Below are 6909 nucleotides of genomic sequence, written 5' to 3'. Positions count from 1 at the left end.
AGAGCAACGCACTCTTTAGGTTAATGGAGCCCCACAGCACTGCAGGCCATAGCTGAATGCAGAGGGAGGGAGCATTTACTGGGGCCTGCTATAAAAAGAGAAGCCTCTTCCGTGTGACACTACATACACCTATAGCAACAGTCTTCTGCTAAAGCATACCTTTTGTTCAGGGAAGTAGATGGTGTTTGCTTCCCATTATGGTCCTTTGTGACAGTCTTGCAAAATATGCCTGCTCGTCAAATGAGCATCTCTCAACAATGTGTTTTGACAAATGTGATCATTTTGAGGCGTGTCACCTGCAGACCCAGCATTCAGGACTTTAAACCCACAGAACTGAAATGCCCCCCACCTTGATTCAGACAAAGATAGTTTAATAGCTTTAAAATGGCCATTTAGGATTGTAGCTTACCCAGCTTCTCCTGCTAACCGCCTTTCTTTGCTATGCCTGAATTGATGATGCCAGGCGTCCCACTAGCCTCGCTAGCTCTCTCAGAGATATTGTCTCTGTAGGACCACTTTGACCTATTTAGCTGGCCCTCCTACGGCCTTCTGGTATCTGTATTTTCTCTCATATGGGGCTCGACCAGAGTCTCTTGCTTTAGCACCCACATGGTGCCAGTTTCCCTCTGCAGCTGGTCTCCCCTTCACATTTTTTACAGTTCATTCACAGTTCATCAGGTTTGGTTCAAAACTTGCCACTTTGCGGTTCTCACTCAACACAGCCCGGTTCATATTGATTCTCCCTTTGACTCACCGGCTGTGATGAACAGTTTAGCTTTTGGCTTCTCTGGGTCAAGTCCGGTACTACGGGCGCGGGAGTTTCCATCGTTCCTGCTTATCGGCATAGGCTTGCCCCATGTACCGTTAACATCTGCTGCAGGACACTTGTGCTATTGTTCGCGGTCTTATGCTCTCTTCCACAAAGGTTTTGCGGGCTTGGGATGAAAGGGGCAAGGTCACTTCTCTCCTCTCCACCCTCTCGATTCCTGCCACCTTTCTCCTTCGCTTGAACTGCTGCGCGTTAGCCGTCTCGTTGTGCTGTCTGCTGTACTCACCTTGCTCGTATTGCTCTCTCTTACTCCACCTTTTATCCCTGTGGGGGAAAAAGAAGGGTCGTCAGGTGTGTGTCGTCTGGGATAATTATCTGACTTGGCCTGACCCTTGTATCGGGACATGTCAGGTAACCGGTTCTGGTGTTATGTCGAGAAAAAATACTTGTGTCAAAAAAAAAAGGTGATAGAGTTTCCCAGTATCCCAGCGGGTCGGAAGGGAAAGAGGTGTTACATGGAGGAAAAATACTCGTATTGGATTTTGTGGGAATCTCAAAAGGGTAGGGTTTGTGAGAATGGTAGCTGTTGGTTACATTTGACGGGGTGTGCAAAATGATAATCAGAGGGACAGGATCGTACGGTTTCGTGGGCATGTGGGAATAAATGCGATCAGTAGTGTTTTGTCAGGGTAGACTGGATGTTTGGAAAAGAATAATCAGAAGGACGTGAAAAAGAATGTTTGAGAGTTTTTGGGTAGGCAGCGGGATAGCAGGGTTTCTGGGAGATGTGGTTTTCAACTCTAGTAGGGTTCGTCTTCTTAGGGGATTTTCCAGATGGGGTTTGTTTGGTAGATTTTAATACAGAGATTTTATAGGCGAAAGGGGGCCAAATGTGGCACAGCCCACAAAGGTCTCAGGGATCTCTCTGTCCTCACATTCTTCCCCGGTAACATAATGTGTCTCACCTGGGGTATTCCCCCAAGCCCAACCCCGGGTTCCCTTACCCAGGTGATCCTGCCTCACTGGTCGACCCCCAGGAACTGGATCCAATAGCAATGGCCATGTCCTGGCCACCCTAATAAGGGATTCTCAAGGTTTTACTGGGTAAACACTTTCCAGTTTCTCACAATGGCAACAGCTTGTAAATTGTGTGAGTACCTGGGCATATGACAGCAGTGCTTGGAAAATGCCTGTCTAATAACTACACACAAGTTAAAACTGTAGGCTGTGCCAGGCCTTTAATCCACAGACATGAATACTGCTTATAAATCAAGTGTCTGAAGGCACACTTGGTCTGACATGTTTATCACACTAGTAACACATATACAACTGCAATTAAGCCATTAACTCTTGGAAGACTGTTTAGAAATAACAATGGCAGGCCAAAGCTTGATGTCACAGCTTGAAAAAGCTAGCTCAAAGAGATCATAGGAGGATGTACTTTGGCCGAGGTGGGGCTGGTAGTGGGTGGGAAATGGCCATAGGGATTAGCATGGTTAAGGGCAGTCAATGGTTGAGTAAATAACCAAACGACACCCACAGGCTATGTATCCCTCCTTAAATACCATCTCCCTTTTTGCTATGCTCCAATTTAATAAGTTTGGCGAATAGGTGTCGTTTTAGCAGCAACAAATAGCCAAAACTAAAGATAGCAGCCACAAGGAAGGCACAGTTTTAGATACAGGACACAATTCAGTAGCCATATGAAAAGGTGCACATACCCTACAATTGGCATAGGACTCATATTTGTAGAATGTAAAGGTGCTTAAGCGTGTAGGCACATTGCAAGCAATGGGAAAGGTGCATATACCATTGCATAGAATAGAGAGTGGATATAAATTAGAAGCTACAAGAAAGCTGCATGTATGCTAACAGAGAATTAGATTAGAATAGTGCTATGGTATTCAAGGCCACTAGGTTTATACATGAAGCAACACTATATGAGCAAGACTTTTTTTTAAAGAGCATACCCTGAGACCTAAATCGCTCTTTGGGGTTGTCAACGTTAAATATTTAGAAACTGGAATGTTCACAGGTTAAGCACCACAAGAATACATTATTTGCTTGGGATCACATATGTTGGGGCGAACCTGGGATTTGAGACAAAGTGCAACTTCCGCACTTGACACAATGCTTGCTAGTTCTTATTATATAGCAAGGTACAGTTATTTGTGAATACTTGACTTTCTAAAATAATACCCCCTTTTTTACAACTGACTTGCAAAGTACTCAAATCACCTAATAACCTGACCTAACCATGTTTAAAAAGAAAACTGTATAGAATCATGTTATGCAAAAGGAGAATAATTCCATCTTTATGTTCTCCATTATCAAGGTAATTAATTTTGCAAGTACAAGAATATCAATTGGTGTGTGCTTAAAATATTGAATCTGTGGGTTTCTATTGTATTCTAGAGCTTTAAATACAGCCAATACTCAGATTTGTTGACTGTTATTCATGATGTGCAGAAGGTCCTTTGAAATTGCACACCTGACAATATTCTCCCCAGAGCATGATGATCTTTGGTCTTTTCTGTATATGACACCTTCACTCAAATGGCCTACATAAAAAGAAAGATCGGGTAATGGCCTAAACAATGTCACCAGTATGTGAGAAGGCTAGCCTTCTCATGGAAGTCAGCAGGGTGCTGTACACTGGGATAAAATGATTTGTGCAGGATCACTGTATCATCCGCTTGCAAAGCCAGGCTATGCGCAGCAAGTATTACTATCTCAAAAGTATATATACATGCAAGCGTATCAACATTAGGCATTGACAAGGCTGCGTCAACCTTGCTGGAATTTGGTACTGTGGTAACTGGCATATGAACGCAAATCTCTGTAAAGAGAGTTTATTGCACGTGACCATACATTCCCCACAGAAGGGTGAGAATGCTAGGAGAGTTGTGCTGTAGTGAACGGACAAACTAGGGCAGACTCCCAAAATGAAGTGCAAATAAAAAAAAGCGAGGATTATGCGCTTTGTTCATTTGTGTTAATTTTAGAAATGTGCAGGTCACCTTATTCTCAAAGGTGCCTTGCTCATTTTTAGGGTGGCTGAACAGGAGCACAAAGATGTGCTGCTCAGCCCCCTACACACACTAGTTTTGGGAGCGTGCTCCCAACGCTACTGTATTACAGGCTCCCAGCACCAATGTGTGTGCTTGAAGCCTATTTCAGGGTGACAGGCCCTCCTGTCACAGAGAAATGCAGTAACAAATAAAAATGCTTTTCTATCCTTGTTTGAAGGGTATAAATGCGAGTGGGAGAGCAGCAGTTAACATTGCTGCTCTCCCACTTCAAAGAAAATGCTGTTCATCGAGCCTGCCCCTCCACCTAGTTCAAACAGGTGAAACTGAAATCTTTTTGCACATTTGAAAGTGCATTCCATCTGTGTATTCAGGTTGCTCATTGAAATGCACAAAAATGCCTCATGCTTTGCATACATGAGCAAAGAGGGTGAAAAATGGCATCCGAATGTGATGCTCCTTGTGTATTTGGATGCACTTTTCTGTGGTGCAAGAGATGAGATGCGTTAACGCATTTTATCACTTTGTTGGGTAAGTCCTGATCCAAGTATCAAAAATCAATCCACAAGAGGCCAAAATGAATGCACGAAGGATGAGAACAAACATTTATTATAACTGCCTAGGCAGGGAAACATCTAATAAGACCTTCAAAACTATTCTGAACTATTCTGAAAAATGGCTGTTTTTATAGTGTATTACAAAAAGGAAGAGACAACAAATGTTACAAACCTCTTACATTTCCCAGGCTTCTGATTCGCCTGCATCATTTGCACTATAAGTGTTTCTATACATTTCCTAATTCTATTGGTTGAATCTAACCATGTGACTAAACTAGATTAGCAAAGGTATGATTCATTAGCATCAAGCTCATCTCCAGTCCCACTGTTAGAGGTATTTTGGCTGTATTTTTGGTTGGTGGTTGTTAAAATGGATTTCTGAACTCTGACCTGGTGGGCAGAGGTTCAGAAGGAATAGGTTAACCTTCTGGATAAACCAGACAAATCAAGGTAGCATTGGCAGCGGTCAAGACTAGGTCTCTGGAGGGGTGAGGGTGATTGAAAGACCTCAATGAGCACACAGAGTAAAGGAACTACAAATACTCCCAGTCAGGTGTATATATATATTAAAATATTCAAGAAAAAGAGTATGCTACACCAATCGGGACACACTTCTTAAGCCTAAACCTAAAACTGTTGACAAAGAACAGCTAGTTTGTGTATCCACTTTTTGCCAACATAGTGAGACAATTAAAGCCATCATTTTGAAAAATTGGAGGATTCTCAACTCCACTGACCAAGTTTCAGAAACCTTTATTTGCTTTAAAAAAAAGCAATTTTTTGGGTCAGAAACTCACTTGTGCCTTATGCTTTAACCGGGTTAGAGATATTAATCTCAACCAAGTTAAAGGACATTATCCGTGTATCTCATGTGTAGCCTGTACATTTTCCAGAAAAACGACAGATTTTTCCTACAATGGCAGGTCTTGGGAATTACAGACATACAGAAGCAAGAATGTGGTTTACGTGACTCAGTGCCCTTGCCAATTGCTCTATGTGGGCAAAACCTCTAGGGAAGTCCATTTGCACATCAATGAGCATCGCTCTAAAATTAGAGCGCAAACTTTCGCTGCACCACTAGTGATTCATTGTGTGGAAATGGGACATGATCCAGACTCTCTCCTATGGTTTTTTATTGAAAAAATCACTGCCACTAGTCCAGTACAAGTGGCCAACAAACTGTCCTATAACGAACAATTGTGGATTTTTTATTTGAAAACTGCCCACAAAGGCCTCAATACATTGGAATCGTGGGACTTCAATGCCTATTAGTGGGTCTTACCAGTCTGGTCTCTTTGACTTATAATAAGCGTCCCATTTTCTTGTTTAGAGCAAGATTAGGCTGGCCGTTTTTGCACATTTTTTGCACATTTTTGGTAACTTCCAAAGTTGCAATTCGGCCATATTCCTTTCCAGGTTTAAATACATACATGATGCCCTTCCATGTTTGCTCAGTCCATGGGCACCTTTCTCCATTTATTCCTTGCCCATCTGGTGGCGACCTGCCACTTATGCTCCTGCTCCCCCTCCCTTCTTTTAGTAGTAGGACTCAGGACTTTCGTCGGGCAGTCACGTGCCCGCTTGCTTCGGTCCGCTGCATTCACTGACAGGGGACGTGCCTCCTCTATGGTACATGTGTTTTTCCGACACACCCCCGCCAGGCACGTTCAGCTGCTGGGGCACCTTAGTTAATTGCATACACCTCCCCTGCATGCGCGGCCCTCGGCACGCTGCCTTCTTTAACCCGTTCAACACACCTGGAGGCGGTCGCCCTGGTTCTCCTGCAGGCTTTCTTCACGCATGAGGGGCATCTTAACGACCTTTCGCCGCGAGTCGGAGAGCGAGTGAATACGCTCCTCCATGAGACCACATTTACCTTGACAAGGTAAGGCTCCTTTGCCGGCATGGCGCGACTCAGTTCAGCGGGCAGTGGCCTTCTGGGCACATGCACGGAGTTTAATTCTATGACAAGACAGGAGGCTCATATTATGCATTCTAATCTTTACTCTGAAACCACAGCAGCAAAGAAAAAAACTTTACAAACAAAAAAGTTTAAAACAGAACTAAACAGAGTTCAATGCCAATGCAAGGGGGGACTCCCCAATCCATCATGGAGGACAGGTCATGCCCTGCAGGAGGCCAATGAGCAGGGACCCTTCCTTATATAAGTCCATTACTCTAAACCCAACCCCTCTTTCTTTGCTGCTGAAATCCACAGCTAAGTTACTCCTCCTAGTTCTTACCTTTGTGTGGAATTTATGGAGTTTAGAATGTTATTTTCTGTTACTTTATGTATTGAAAGTGATTTATAGCGCTGATATTTACAGTCGCTTCGCCTGCTCATTAAACTCAGGCGGCGACACGTGGAGTTTATTCCCCTCAGGGGAAGTTTGTTTATCTTGATGCGGCTGCCTCCAGTCCCCGGAGCCAGCGCGCCTTGCCCACGTGTCCCTAGAAAATGCTTATCTTTCTTTCCCCTCAAGGAATGTTTGTTTATTTTGGTGCGGCCTGGAGTCGCCGCTCATTGCCCACGTGTTCATGGAAATTCTTCCCT

This window comes from Ambystoma mexicanum, chromosome 4q (assembly GCF_040938575.1).
Source record: "Ambystoma mexicanum isolate Mex_15411 chromosome 4q, UKY_AmexF1_1, whole genome shotgun sequence".
NCBI classification, from domain to species: domain Eukaryota; kingdom Metazoa; phylum Chordata; class Amphibia; order Caudata; family Ambystomatidae; genus Ambystoma; species Ambystoma mexicanum.
The sequence above is the reverse complement of the archived record's forward strand: the minus strand, read 5'-3'. Positions refer to the sequence as shown.